Genomic DNA, 16,501 nt, shown 5'->3' with positions numbered 1-16,501 from the left:
CCATGTGAACAAGTAATTAGTCTTGATTTTCCAATGCTTGAAAGTTCTCATTCATCATACTATTCAACTTGCATGATTCCAAGTTTCGGTCCAATTGAAACTTGGGTGATGAGGAACTTTCCTGATTTGGTAAATTTAGACACTACCACAAATGAAAGAATCAAATCCATTTTCCAATATTGCTGTCAGTGGAATCATATAAGCAACAATTTTCCACAAATGTCAATGTAAGGATACTTCAAATAAATACAATTAAACAATTTTCTTTTATTTTAAAACTTTGCGGAAAAACTTATCCTTACAATCCACATGGAAAATTGTTGTTATCTATTCCTTAGCAATATATCATAACTTCTTAAGCAACTGCTTAGAATTCTAATGCGATCGAAATCCACCTTCGCGATCAGAATCAGCATATACTTCCTTTAAGATTTCTCTCTATTCTTTGATTCTTAAAACATCAACATGTGACCCAGTCACATCATGTAATGAGGATCTCAGAATAGAACTTAACAGAGTTAGATAATGGGCTCTACCTGATGTAGAGTCAAACTTATTGACTTTAACATCCTTAGGTAAATTTGGCAGCTTTGCAATCAACGCCCCTTCCTTTGGCAAAATAAACATATGGACCTTTTGGTAATGGGACTATCTCAGACTTAGCCTTTCTCTTTACCATTTGGTCAACTGGGTTGACTATGGCCAATCCCTTTCCATTGGGAAGAGAATGCTTTTTCTGGATTTCCAGTGTCACCATTGTCACTGTCCATAAAGTTTTTGGGAAGTTGATCTTCTAATCAAATTTACTTTACTATCGTTCCAAATCATTGCTGATTCAGCAGCACCAAGCAAATAGATATGATCATTAAGGTTCATGTCATAGTCTGTTTCATAGTAGTCCCAAAGGAACTCACTATGTGACTTAGAAAGTGATTGAACATCCAACTTTCTCAAGACTTTGACACCCAACTCTCCCGGCTTGTCAATATGTGACTTCATCTCTAAGATGTGATCACACATAGACCTTGCTTGCCATTAGGGCTTGAGTGACCTTGAACTTGTGGGTTAGGGAGAATAATTGGAGGAGGTGGAGGAAGAGAAGTATGACTTCCATGAGCCAAACTCGGGAAGTCATATTCATTAGGAAAGCTTGGTTTGGGAAGATCATTGTTGTCTAAACCAGACATCAACAATGGGAGAAATTCACGTAAAGTTGATTTTAGTCCTTAATATAACAACCAATATGATATATTAAGGCTAGGACCCAACAAACTATTTTATAACTTGGAAGAGGGATGCCGTAATCCAAGCTATAAAATATTTGAAGGTAGGTGAATGACGATTCACCAATTTCCACCAAGATAAACGAAATGTATTATTAGGTTTTAATTGGTTTTGAAACTCCTAGATTCTTTTGAGATTCATTGAACTTTTCAATGGCATGTTTCAATCTCGAGTGTGCCCTTCAGGTTTTGTGACTGGGATGTCGAGGATCACAAAACAAGGTGTGAAGTAACCATGCAAATATACTTGGTACCCTTAATATTTACCCCTCAATCGATGTGCCGGTTAACCACACACGCTCCAACGATACTATGATAAACATTAAGTTACCGTTTGCCTACCTTGTTAAGTCCAGGTTAGTGTGCCGGTTAACCACACACGCTCCACTAACAGCTTGAACAAAGTGCAAAGTGTAATTTCATGGATTAGAACCTTATTCATATTTTCCTAAGTAACTAAGATTCGGAATTTATAAGTGTTTAGTTACTTAGTATTTATCATTATACTTATAATGAAGGGAGAATTATAGTCCTTGTCCTACCTGTTCGGCTAACGACCCTCCACCGGTCAAGGAAGCGGTGAGTGAGAGTGGACACCCATTAAACTGTCATTTTATAGATAGTAACCTTATACCCCCGTTATAGATCGGCTTCGTGAATGAGGCCTAATAATGGTAAGACGACTTGCTCTTATACATATAATATATTAAACTTTTAATATTATAATAGTATAAGGGTGTATTTTAGACATTTAAAATACTTGGTGGTTTAATCTATTAATTAAACTAGAGTTTTAATTTAATTAAACTCAAACCATATATTTATGGATTAATAATACTCTTTTAATTAAACGCTTTAATTAACTATTAATAAAGTCCATAAGAGTTAATTTGAACTATTCAACAAAACATCATAATTCCAATTATTAAACTCAAAATTAAAACCATTTAATTAATTGTTTAAGTTATGAACCCAAGAGTTTTAGAATTCAATTCTTTTTTTCATAAAAAACTTTTCTCAAATTCCAAAACTTGAGGGCAAGTTTTGTAATTCTTGAAAACTTTTGGATTCCATAACTTATGGAATTAATGGTGTTTTATGATGAAACTTTCCATGTTCAATAACTTAAAAACAAGCTATGAAATTCTTTAAAACATTAACACCAAATTTTGTAACTCCATAAAAACTTTGAATCAAATTTTTTTTTTAAAAACTTTCATATCCATAACTTATGGAAGTTTCAAAAAACCCTTAAGATCACAACTTTAAAAAAAACTTTTGAGCTCCAAAATTTTATGACAAAATATGTAACTCCTTAAAACATTTAGATCAAACTTTTAAAACTAATAAAATAATCATATCATTTTATCTTTTACTAAATTTGACCTAATTCAACTCATATAACAAATTATTCAAATTTTACAAATAATTCGTTTTTCACAAAACAAGTAATTATCTTAAAATTTGACAAACGTCATGTTTTTTTTTCCTTTTTTTTCCAACTTGAAAATAAAACATTTGCATCAATATAACAGAAAACAACAGCCTCGCTCTGATACCACTGTTGGGTTTTGAGCATTCTAACACTCCTATGGTGTACATGCAACCCTATAAACCTTGGATCTATGTTTTCTCTATTATACATGCAAATATTAACTATTCCAAGGTTTCATCCTAACTAGCATATTATGAAGCACCTATACTACAAAGTTCTAGTTAGATGACATACCTTTTGATGTAGCTTGATGTCTTCAAGCTTTAAGAGCTTAGCCCCAATAGTATGGAAGCCTCAAATGGAATCACAAATCACCAAAACACCTTGGAAGAACTTGAGAGAATATGTATGCACACTAAAATCGTCCCACTCTTATTTTCACACACTTGTCCCAATTTTGTGAGCCAAGGACCCCTTTATATATTATGGAGGATTAGGGTTACATCCATGTAAACCCTAATACCCATGACCTTTCATTTACATAGGATCCATGGGTTAAAAGCTCCATGGACCATCCATGAAAGCTTAGCCCAACCTAAATGAACTTGGCCCATTCCATATATATAAGAGTCCATATTTAATTAGTTCTTTTTGATCACTTAATTAATTCTAAATTAATTCTTGATCAATACTAATTAAATAATATGATTCCATATTAATATATTAGAACTTATAATATATTAATATAAATCATAAATATATTATTCTCAAAAGACTATCCATATAAATTGTGCCGGTGAAGTGCAACCCAAATGGACCATGCCGGGTCGGGTCAAGTACATACCAAATATAGTTATGGACTTAAGACATTAATCCAACACGAAGAACGTCTCGCCGAGTCCTTTGCATGAAGTTTCTATTCAGTCGATTCTAATCAGTTTCAGAGAATCCAATTCATAGATCTGGGTTTCTGGGACCATCTGAACACGTAAAGTTGCTAACTTTACGTGTATCTATGATGCAATGAAGCAATAACACTCAAACTTGGCTATAATGGGGGTTACTTATCTAGAACAAGGCCATGGCCGCCAAAAGGTGGCCTTCTTGAGCTCCTGGAACTCAAGAGAGGCTAGATCCGAGATATGGCTTGATTACAAAGCTTCATCACTAGGGATTTGGGGTTTTTGAGCTCAAAACCATCAATTTGGGGACAAACTAGATCTAGCAATACAATAACCAAGATGAAAGCTTTATTACCAGAAAGGATGGCCAAAGAGGAGTATAATCTGGATCTACTTCTTCTTCCTTGAGTTCTTCTACCTTCTCCTTCTTCTTCTTGCTCAACAATGCACCAAGATTTCTTCACAAGGGCAAAAATCACTCACACACACTTTAGGGAGACTAAGGTTTCGGGAATAAGTCTCTGAGAGGTGAAGGAGGCTGGTTTGGGGCTATAATGGTGTTTAAATAGGGTACACTCCCTAAAATTAAGGCTTCATCCAGACTGGCGGACTCGCCGAGTCCGGAATATGGACTCGTCGAGTCGCCACGCCTACTCCACGTGCTAACTCACTGCTACTCGACGAGTTAGGGCTACTGACTCGTCAAGTAGCTTCTAAAATAAAAAGAGAAATAATGTTTTAAATGCATACCAGGAACGGGGCGTTACAAATCTCCCCTACTTATCTCAGACTTCGTCCTCGAAGTCTGCTGCTACTGAATCTGAAAATAACTCCGGATAATGCTCCCTCATCTCCTCCTCGGTCTCCCATGTCCATTCTGAACCCTTCCGATGCTGCCACTGCACCTTCACTAGCTGAACCACCTTGTTCCTCAAGGTCTTCGACTTCCGATCCAAGATCGCAACTGGTCTCTCGATGTAATTCAGGTTGCTGTCAACCTGAATATCCTCCAACAGTACAACTGCTGACTCATCCACCAAACATTTCCGTAACTGAGACACATGGAAAGTGTTGTGGATCTGGCTAAGCTCTGCTGGAAGATCTAACCGATAAGCAACCTGAACCACCCGGGCCAAAACCCTAAAGAGACCAATGAACCTGGGGCCCAACTTGCCCCTCTTTCGGAACCTGATGACACCCTTCCAGGGTGACACTTTCAGGAGGACCATATCGCCTACCTGGAACTCCAAATCACAACGCCTCCTATCAGCGTAACTCTTTTGCCGACTCTGAGCAGTCTGGAGCCGGCTACGGACCTGCTGTATCAACTCTGTGGTCTTAAGCACCACCTCAGTGCTCCCCATGACTCTCTGACCGACCTCGCCCCAACAGATTGGGGTCCTACACTTCCTCCCGTAGAGCATCTCAAAGGGAGGCATGTCTATACTGGAGTCGTAACTGTTGTTATACGAAAATTCCGCTAATGGAAGGTACGTATCCCAACTGCCACCAAAATCTAGGACACATGCCCGAAGCATGTCCTCGAGAGTCTGAATCGTCCTCTCGCTTTGCCCGTCCGTCTGAGGGTGGAAATCGGTGCTGAAAAGGAGACGAGTCCCCATCTCGTCATGGAACCGCTTCCAAAACCTGGAAGTAAACCGGACGTCTCGATCTGATACTACTGAAACAGGCACTCCATGACGTTCCACAACCTCTCGCACATAAATATCGGCTAACTTCTCGGCCGATATGCTCTCCTGGATCGGTACGAAATGCATGCTCTTAGTCAACCGATCCACTATGACCCAATTCGAATCGACTCCACGTGCAGTCCTGGGAAGCTTAGTAACAAAATCCATGGTGATATCCTCACATTTCCACACGGGGATGTCTAATGGCTGCATCTTGCCGTGGGGTCTCTGGCGCTCTGCCTTGACCTTCCTGCAGGTCAGGCATCTCTCCACATACCAAGCTACGTCCCGCTTCATGAAGGGCCACCAATAATCGGGTCGAAGATCTCTGTACATCTTCGTCGCCCCTGGGTGGATGGAGAACCGAGACTTGTGGGCCTCATCCATCAACACCTGCCGTACTCCTCCCCAGTACAGCACCCAAACTCTCGCATGAAGGGTCAACAATCCTCGACTGTCATAATCGAAAGAAGCTACTCGGCCCACGATCCTCTCGCACTTCTGTCTTTCCTCTTTTAGGCCCTCAACCTTTGCCTCTCTAATCTGCTCCAATAATGGAGCAATCACTGTCATCCTCAGACATATATCTCTGATTGGGGCCGTCATCGCCTTGCGGCTCAGGGCGTCGGCCACTACGTTGGCCTTGCCCGGATGATAAAGGATCTCACAATCATAGTCCTTAACCACATCTAACCACCGACGCTGCCTCATGTTTAGATTCGGCTGATCCATAAGGTACCTCAAACTCTTGTGATCCGTGTAAATGGTACAACGGACCCCATAGAGGTAATGCCACCAAATCTTGAGGGCGAACACCACTGCCCCCAACTCTAAATCGTGCGTCGGATAGTTAGCCTCGTGAGGCTTCAACTGTCTAGAGGCATACACTATCACATGCCCTCGCTGCATCAACACTGCTCCCATACCTGTGATCGAAGCATCACAGTAGACTACGAAGTCGTCCACTCCCTCTGGCAGGGTAAGAATCGGTGCCTCGCATAATCTCTGCCTGAGGGTCTCAAATGTTGCCTGCTGCTCAGGCCCCCAGCGAAATGCCACCGACTTCCTGCTCAGTCGAGTGAGCGGAACTTCTATCTTGGAGAAATCCTGGATGAATCTACTGTAGTACCCTGCCAAACCTAGGAAGCTCCGAATCTCAGATGGATATCTCGGGGCCTCCCACTGCATCACGGTCTTATCTTGGCCGGATCTACTAGTATACCCTTCTGGTTGACGAGGTGTCCAAGGAACTGCACCTCGCACAACCAGAACTCACACTTGGAGAACTTAGCGAAAAGTTTCTCCCTCCTCAGTGTCTCTAGCACCTCCCTCAGGCGCTCCTCGTGCTGCTCCCGAGTCTTGGAATAGACCAAGATGTCATCGATGAACACTATCACAGACCGATCTAACATCGGTCTGCATATACGGTTCATGAAATCCATGAACGCGGCTGGTGCGTTGGTGAACCCAATTGGCATCACCACGAACTCATAATGACCATAGCGGGTCCTAAAAGCGGTCTTCTGTACGTCCTCACCTCTGACCCGCATCTGATGATAACCGGAGCGCAAATCAATCTTGGAGAACCAAGATGCTCCCTGTAGCTGATCAAACAAGTCATCTATCCTCGGAAGTGGGTAACGGTTCTTCACCGTCACCTTGTTCAACTCCCGGTAATCTATACACATACGGTGAGACCCGTCCTTCTTCTTCACAAACAGGATCAGGGGTCCCCATGGTGAACTGCTCGGTCTGATAAACTCCTTGTCTAGCAGCTCCTGCAGCTGCGTAGACAACTCCTGCATCTCGGGAGGAGCCAATCGGTATGGTTCCTTGGCTAGCCGCACCAGGAACCAGGTCAATCCTGAACTCAACCTGTCTCTCAGGAGGTATCCCAGGAAAATCCTCTGGAAATACATCCGGGTACCCGCGTACTACCGGTACATCGTCAACTGTCGCCTTGCCCTTCTCTCGGACATCTAAAACATAGGCGACGTACCCCACACAACCTTGCTGAAAGTAGCGCCTCGCTCTCGCTGCTGAACACAGAATCGGTCCGCGCTGTGGCCTCTCGCCCTGAATCACTAACTCTCCCCCACTAGGAGTGTGAACCCTCACTAACTGCAGTTCACAATTAATCACTGCCCCATTGGGGCTCAACCAATCCATACCCATTATGACCTTATTCCCTCGCAGGGGAATAGGAACCTGATCTACTGAAAATTGCTCATCAAATAACCACAGCGAACACCCCCTATGTACCCTCGCGACCCTGACTGTCTTGTCATCAGCTATCTAAACCTCAAGTGGACGGTCCAGCTCCCCGGAGCTCTGCTAAATCGCTTGCTAAGCGCAAGCGAGACAAACGATCGGGTGACCCCTAAATGAAACAATACTGTAGCTGAAATGTCGTTCACTAAGAACGACCCTGAATACAAACACATAACCATGAGAAATAATCAATATTAAATACAGAGATAAGAGGAAAATACATACCCGTCACCACATCAGGAGTCGCTCGCGCCTCCTTTGCTGTCATCTGGAAAGCTCTACTCTTCGCCACTGGCGCCTCAGCCCGACCCTGACGGTCGTCTGTGATCCTCAAAGTAGCAGGGGCAGGTGCTGCCACCTTCCCTGCTACTGCTAAACTCGGGCACTGGGACTTTTTATGTCCCCTCTGATTGCAATGGAAGCAAATCAGATCAGCTGTTGCGGTGTTGGTGGTGGCTGTACAATCCCTACTCATATGCCCGGTCCGACCGCACTTGTAGCAGCCGGAGATCCCTGCCTTGCACGCCCCATCGTGCAATCTCCCACACTTGCCACACCTACTGTGGCTCTGCTGTCCTCTGGATCTGTGATCCGATACCTTGGGCTTTTTGCCCGAACTCCCTGTGCCAGATGCCGCCTCTGGCTTCCTCTTCTTCTCCATCTCCAAATCTATCTCTCTCTCACGAGCCCTCGCAATCATGTCATCCAACGTTTTACAGATGGACCGGCTCACAAACTGTCTGATATCACTCCTCAACATCTCATGATAACGAGCATTCTTCATCTCCTCATCAGCCACATACTGAGGAACGAGAATAGCCATCTCCCTGAACTTGGCGGTAATCTCCGCCACAGTCTCAGTAGTCTGAGTAAGATCCTGAAACTCCCTCGCTAACTGCTGCACCTCGATAACCGGTGCAAACTCGACTCTGAACCTGGTAGTGAAATCGGTCCAGGTCATCGCATCGAGAGTTGCGTCATCTCCCATGACATGTCTGATCTCCTCCCACCAATCTCGTGCCCTGTCCTTCAGGAGACAGGATGCTAGTCTGACCTTGTCCCCCTCGGGATATCGGCTGGTGCGGAATGCATTGGCGACATCCGCCTACCACCTGCTACTCGCAATGGGATCCCGCGCCCCATGGTAGTCAGGAGCTCCACATGCTCTGAACTCCCTGAAAGTGAGGGTGCGCGACCCCATCATGGCCGCCACCTCAACACGGAATGTGCTCAACTTCTCGTCGATCAGTTCCAAAATACCTTCCTTGATCGAACCGAAGATCACAGGAGTTTGATCGAGTATGATGCAAGTAACCTCTGAGGAGATAAACTCCCTAGTCTGCTCATCCAAATGCTCGGCCCCCGAGCCTGATCCCGATCCCTCACCGGCACTTGAACTGCCGACTGCTGGTCTAGGGCGTAGAACCACCATTCTGAAAACACATAATGACAATGTCAGGAATACAGATATATCTCGAGGGATCGCTACTACTACAAGTTTCCTGGTCTCATCTCAGCCTTCCTTGATTTGAGTACGGATCCTCTGCTTTCAGTAGTACGGGCCCATACTACCTTCCACATCTATCCGTACTTTCCTCAAGAACTGCCTTGACTCCACCAAGTCCCTTTTACTACCACTCCCTTCTGCTACACTCATCCTAGGCTTGCCCTAGGGTAATCACCAACTCACTCTCCGCTATCAGCTGCACAAGAAGTCCCGGCTACCTCCCCCTAACTAGCTCGTGAATACTATTACATATCACTAAGACTAGATAATTCTTCGAATGAGAGATCCTACCCTACAACGGTTGGATTCAGACAAGAGCTGCGCAATAGAGCTAGACCTAACCTTATGAAATTATTTAATCCTCACAATATGTAACGTACATATTCATTTACTAGTTAGTGAAAGATAACTAAGACTCCTGAAAGCACAAAGCAAGCAGCATTCGAGCATCGAGTACACATAATCAAGCATATACTACTCTGGCTATCATACTGACAATTCTGTACTAGCATGCAATTTTCATAGAGCTGAAACACATATAACAGGCACATAAGGCATCCTTCCTAGATCCTTAGTCCTAATCTAGCATGTTGTTCTAATAAAGCTGATAATCATAACATAGCATAAACTCGTATGGATAATTTGGGAGTACTTACTTGAGCTCGGCTGATTGCATGCACCACACCCTTTTTCTTTTCAAAGTTCTTTTCTTTCTAAAAATTCTTTTTGTTTTTCTAAAACTCTTTTCTTTTGAAAACTTTATATCACTTCCTTAGTTTGAGTTCAGACACACCCGCAAGTTTGCCCGAATCCCTCAAACCAAGGCTCTGATACCAACTTGTAACATCCCAAAAATACAACCCAAAAATTTTTGTTTGAAATCATTACTAAACCATAATATCAAATATCAAAAGATAAAAAAAACATGAATATGTATCTCAAATGTCATAATAAATTATTTAATCGAAAATAATGTCAAGATCATATCAAAATATCAGAGTCTAACTCCCAGGCTAAAACTGTGGTGTGTGCCATGCCATCATCCTGAGCCCTTCCCTTTGCTAGCTGAAGTACCTGAAACCAAAACTGAAAATGTAAGCACGAAGCTTAGTGAGCTCCCCCAAACTACCACATACCATACAATAACATATAAAGCACATACTGGGCCTCCCCCACTACATCGGACCGAAGTCCGGAACTGACTAGGGCCTTGCCCACTGCATCAGACCGAAGTCCGGAACCACTAGGGCCTTGCCCACTGCATCGAACCGAAGTCCAGAACTAACTAGGGCCTTGCCCACTGCATCGGACCGAAGTCCGGAACTAACTAGGGCCTTGCCCACTGCATCGGACCGAAGTCCGGAACTGCATCGGACCGAAGTCCGGACTGACTGAACATAGGATAACATAATCATAGCATATAATATGAACACATATACTGCATACTGCATCGGACCATAGTCCGGAACACATAACACATACCATGCCTGTATCACAAAGACACCAAGCATACTGAACTACTGCGTCGGACTAAAGTCCAGAACTACTGCTAACTAAACGGGCCAGCATTGTGGCCGTAGACCCGTTCCTACTGGAAGGAAAACTCACATCGTAAGGCTGGCTGCTGAAATATCGCTCGGGAACTGTCTAACTGCTGTTCTGGTAACTCCCCAGCTACAATTCCCAAAAGATACTTAATCAGACACTGATAACTAATCTTAGGGTAAAATGACTATTTTACCCCTGGCCAAAGTCAACAATCCGTTGACCTGACTCGCCGAGTTGGGCCGCCAACTCGTCGAGTCCCTATCTTTCCTTCTACTCCCTTTCTCGACTCTACTCGTTGAGTTTAGCGAAGACTCGACGAGTTCTCCTTCTATAACAACATCGAGTCAACCTTTATCTGACTCGCCGAGTTGTATGAACAACTCGTCGAGTTCACCCTCCACATAAGAACACGTTCAGTCTGTAACTCGCAGAGTTATATGAACAACTCGTCGAGTCTTTTCTTACGGGTAAGGAGATTGCCTTGGACTCACCGAGTCAGGGCGTAGACTCGCCGAGTCCCTCTACACTCAGATCCATGTCTTAACTCACTGAGTCTTTACTCCACTCACTAACGGACTCGCTACTACCGAACAGGGAATCTAAGACTCGCGACCTGACTCGCCGAGTCCGAAGAACGTCTCGCCGAGTCCTTTGCATGCAGTTTCTATTCAGCCAATTCTAATCAGTTTCAGTGCATCCAATTCATAGATCTGGGTTTCTGGGACCATCTGAACACGTAAAGTTGCTAACTTTACGTGTATCTATGATGCAATGAAGCAATAACACTCAAACTTGGCTATAATGGGGGTTACTTGTCTAGAACAAGGCCATGGCTGCCAAAAGGTGGCCTTCTTGAGCTCCTGGAACTCAAGAGAGGCTAGATCCGAGATATGGCTTGATTACAAAGCTTCATCACTAGGGATTTAGGGTTTTTGAGCTTAAAACCATCAATTTGGGGACAAACTAGATCTAGCAATACAATAACCAAGATGAAAGCTTTATTACCAGAAAGGATGGCCAAAGAGGAGTATAATCTGGATCTACTTCTTCTTCCTTGAGTTCTTCTACCTTCTCCTTCTTCTTCTTGCTCAACAATGCACCAAGATTCCTTCACAAGGGCAAAAATCACTCACACACACTTTAGGGAGGCTAGGGTTTCGGGAATAAGTCTCTGAGAGGTGAAGGAGGCTGGTTTGGGGCTATAATGGTGTTTAAATAGGGTACACTCCCTAAAATTAGGGCTTCATCCAGACTGGCGGACTCGCCGAGTCCGGAATATGGACTCGTCGAGTCGCCACGCCTACTCCACGTGCTAACTCGCTGCTACTCGACGAGTTAGGGCCACTGACTCGTCAAGTAGCTTCTAAAATAAAAAGAGAAATAATGTTTTAAATGCATACCAGGAACGGGGCGTTACAATACCTCAGGGTTGGGCCCATTATTATATGTTTGGGTTGGAATAAACCCCATAGTTGGGCCCATGATTGTATGTTGGGTTGGAATACACCCTAAGGGTGGGCCCATGATTCTACGTTGGGTTAGAATAAACCATAGGGTTGGGCCCATGATTGTATGTTAGGTTTGAATATACCCTAGGTCTGGGCCCACTAATTAGTATGGCATGTGGTATTTTAGGGAGCTCACTAAGCTTTATGCTTACGGTTTATGTTTAAATGTTTTCACGTACTTCTGGTTTCAAAAGGAAGGGCCCGACTTAATCGCACTGCATCCCCTAGACATTCATTATGTATTGATTGTTTATGATTTTACTTTGATGTTTTGAGAACACTTTTACTTTGATTGTCATTTGGGTTAATGAATGAATGGTGTTGACTTACCAAAAATAAAACTATTACTCGGTATTTTTAGGACGTTACAACTGATGGGAAGGTTTCCCTCGATCTACGGAAAAAGGAGTTATAACTACCCAAACCCGAGAATGACACATGTTGTCAAAGTCCAGAACATCACGGCTAGAATACATCAACGCCCTGATTACTAGACTAGGGGACTTAATGACGTATCCCTTGGATACGTCGTTACGAGGCAACCAAAATAGCACGAGGCAGACTCTGTTGTGTTAATCTTGTTGCACATCGATTTGGCTAGCCGACAAGACAACACGTCCTTACAGATTTATGCATCGCTGGCATAATAAGGAAGCGTAGGATAAAATGCATGGGACTAACTTTAGCGGAAGGATCACCCCCGTTCCACTAACGAAGATTTCATCCCCACCAATCAGGACCATAACGGATCTCCTTTTTACCACATGGACCAATGAGGAATGAGGGGACCTTGCAGGGAATAATCCAGTGGTCCCGAGCCCACGCGCCCCTAGAAGGGGAAGTACATTAAACCCTACCTATATAAGAAAAAAGGACAACTTTTCTTAGGTACGATCTGAACCTTTCTCATACTACCACCCGATACTACCAATCAACGATCACTAACTTGATCGTCAGAGTGCCTCCCTTGGGATCTCCTCCCGGGGCACGACTGACATATCCGTTTGTTGAGTGTGATTGCAGCAGGTCTTGAAGGATTTCACTATACTTGAAAGCTAGAGGGATCGACGCTACATCATGATTAGTGTTTGCAGAGATAACCCAACTTAAAAACTTAAAATACATCATGATCTTGAAGGATTTCACTATTTAGGCTTGGCAATTGTGTCGTGTTCGGGTTGGCAGGTCAAAATACACCAACCCGAACACGACCCGTTTAACTATACAGGTCACGGGTTGGCGGGTTTGGAACATAAACCCATATATGACACGTTGATCCACTTATTTATATGGGTTCAGAGGTTAGCGGGTTCGTGGGTCGGATTTGGGTTCATGGGTCAGATTTGGGTTCGTGGGTTAGATTTCATAAATAAAATTGATGATTAAACATGAATAAATTCTTGATGCAAAAATATCCGAATTTTAGACTCTTAAGTCTTAAACATCCAAATGAAAATTAAAAACATTCATTGAAACATGTTCAAACTAAAACATTAATACAAATTCCAAACGGCAAACGTGTTGCACATGTCAAATGGTCAATGACATCCTATCCTAGTGTATAAACTGTATAATATATTTAAAAAATATATAATCTTTTTATTAAATACTAAACGGGTTGACGGGTCAACCCGTATATTTTTTTAGAAACCCATATATGATCTGTTTAATAAATGGGTTGGCGGGTTTGCGGGTTGAAAAACTCGATCAAAACCCGTTTATTGCGTGTCGTGTTGCGGGTCGTGTCGAGAATTGTCAGACCTACACAAAATCAACATCTAGAAAATACCTGGATCATCTTCACCAAAAAAGAAGTTTGGGACAGAATCTGTGATTCTTTGTAAAACACAAGGACCATTAATGTAGTTTTATCGATTAAATTGAAAAAATGTAAAGAAATTAGGGAGGCAGTCCGTTTCCAGGTCGCCATTCACGGCGTGTGTGCCCACCTAGTCTAAGTCAAACCACCGACGGACCCGCCGCGAACAATTCATATTCAAAATTTCCAATTCTTCACTGCCGCCAGGTGGGTGGGTTTCAACTTTAACGTCAGCTGGAAGCACCTCATTCGCCCGTGTATACATCTACATCAGCAACATGCCAACATGTAGTGTCTTGATTAATTTAGTATTTTGTAAACTATTTTTTTTTATTATTTCATGTTTTTTATTTCTTAAGAAAAGAAAATCGAAACACTCAAGAAATAACCTTTTTGACTTTTTGTGATAACTGTTGACGACCCGGACGACCTTGACCCGATGGATCACAAGCCAAAGTAGAAATCAAGACTTCCAAGTTTTCTTTTATCACTAAAATACCAAAATGGTAAGATAATAATAACCTTTTGAACAAATATTGTAAAATGACAATTCATTCCATAAGCTATCTTTTTTAATAGTTCTATTCAAAATATATTAATTTCTTTTTATAGAATGATGTCAACATTTTGCATATGTGATTAATTTTGTTACGAGAGCAATTTGTAATACAAAATTATCCATTTTAATCATTTAAGTGATTGACCATTCATTATACCGGAAAATAGACTTTCTGTATATATAATTTTATAATAACCTTATTTACAAATAAAATACCATTTTTTTTTTGAGTTTTTAAACAAAATTACCACTGATGCAAGATGCTCTATTGAGATCTATGAAATTTGTTTTAATGATCTTCACTATTTAGAGTCTTTTCTTAATTATTTTGTGTCACAATTTATATGTATTCGGAATGCACGCTCTTGTCGACGAAAACAATAATATAGTACATGCCAGAGTCCATGAAGGGCTTAGGTGGGTCACTTGACCTACCTAAGGTTAAGATTTTTATAATAAGTTATATAAAAATAACTTTAGGTCACACTTCATATATTTAGAGTGACTTACCTTATTTTGTTTTAAAAAAATGGTTATTGACATGAAAACCCTAAAAAGTTTCACGTCGCTATTTCCACATGTATAATTGAATTTAAATGAGAAATGTTGTTAGTTTTACCTCATATTTAAGGAGAGCAACACACTATATTTAAGCAGAGCAACACACTGGTCACTCTCAAGATTGATTTCAGCTCGGTTTTTGCCTCGTGAATTTCAACTAAGTGTAAGAGACACCAGTTGCACGAATAACATTTCTCTTCTTAGGGTTTTCTCGATACTTAGAACTGCATTGTTGAAGAACATCATTAAGGGATTTACTTGAAACTTGATCTAAACTTTAATGGTGTTTTTATTGCACATCCATGCTCTTATGTTGGAGATGATCATTTTTTTATTTACATGTAACTTCCCAAATTTCAAAGCAAATTTTTTATTCAAAATAAAAGCATTTGTTCCAATTCTATTCTCAAAGGTCGAATAATAACCATCTATTCAAAACATTAATCACGAATCAAATCAAATTATCAAATATAGTAAATGAAAAGTGCGGGAGTCTCAAAACATATCCAAGGATGTCATGCAATCACGTCGTGCCATTCCATTTGCTAACAGAACAACATGAAACATTCAACTTAAAAGCGTAAGCGCAAATTTTAGTGAATTCCCCAAAATACTAAATAGCCATGTGAATGCTATGATCCAACCATAGTCTTACACTCACTTTCGTTGATACAGTCTGACTGCATTCTTTCCTGCTATTATCCAACCATAGTTTTTCATGCAACGTAACCATAGTCTTTCATACAAGTGTTATGATCCAACCATAGTTTTTCATACATGCCACGAAGACAACAAAGATACATGGACACCTAGTGTCCTATATAGTACAATGAGAAGACTCACCTGAACCAAAGAGTCGAATCCAACTACTCGAAGTCCCAAAGGACTAGCTACACGAACCGCCTAAACCAATCAGAAGCTAAACCTCAGTTTATAGCTCAAAACCCCAAATTTGACCAAAAGTCATCGGTTAACGGTCAACCCGTCGTGACCAACCCCTGGTCGTGTTGTGACCATTAGGCGACAAAATATGCACGATCAGATTCATCCATCACGACATGATCTGACCTAGGCCACGCCGCGATTTTCGGTCGGAGTCATGTTTTCCATCAATCACTTAATCCTTCCAGATCAAGGCTCAAAACTTCATATTTTGATCTCTCATGGGGTTTAATGGATAAAGTTTCCAACTTTATCCATTTAGACATCTCCAAAATGCAAGATCTTAAACCCTAGGTCCATTAAGCTCTCTAAAGGTCATAACTTTATGCATGGACTCAAGAAAACCCATGCATGGTCCTTTTTCTCACTTAAGAGAAGTCCAACAAAATAAAAAGTGTCATAGCAAGCTCTGGAATTCCTCAAGCTCCAAGAGAATCCGTAGAAAGGGACCATATCCACTTATTAAGCCAATATG

Source organism: Lactuca virosa, chromosome 8 (genome assembly GCF_052849685.1).
Source record: "Lactuca virosa cultivar CGN04683 chromosome 8, Lactuca_virosa_CGN04683_v6, whole genome shotgun sequence".
In the NCBI taxonomy this organism is placed as follows: Eukaryota; Viridiplantae; Streptophyta; class Magnoliopsida; order Asterales; family Asteraceae; genus Lactuca; species Lactuca virosa.
This window is presented reverse-complemented; position numbering follows the sequence as displayed.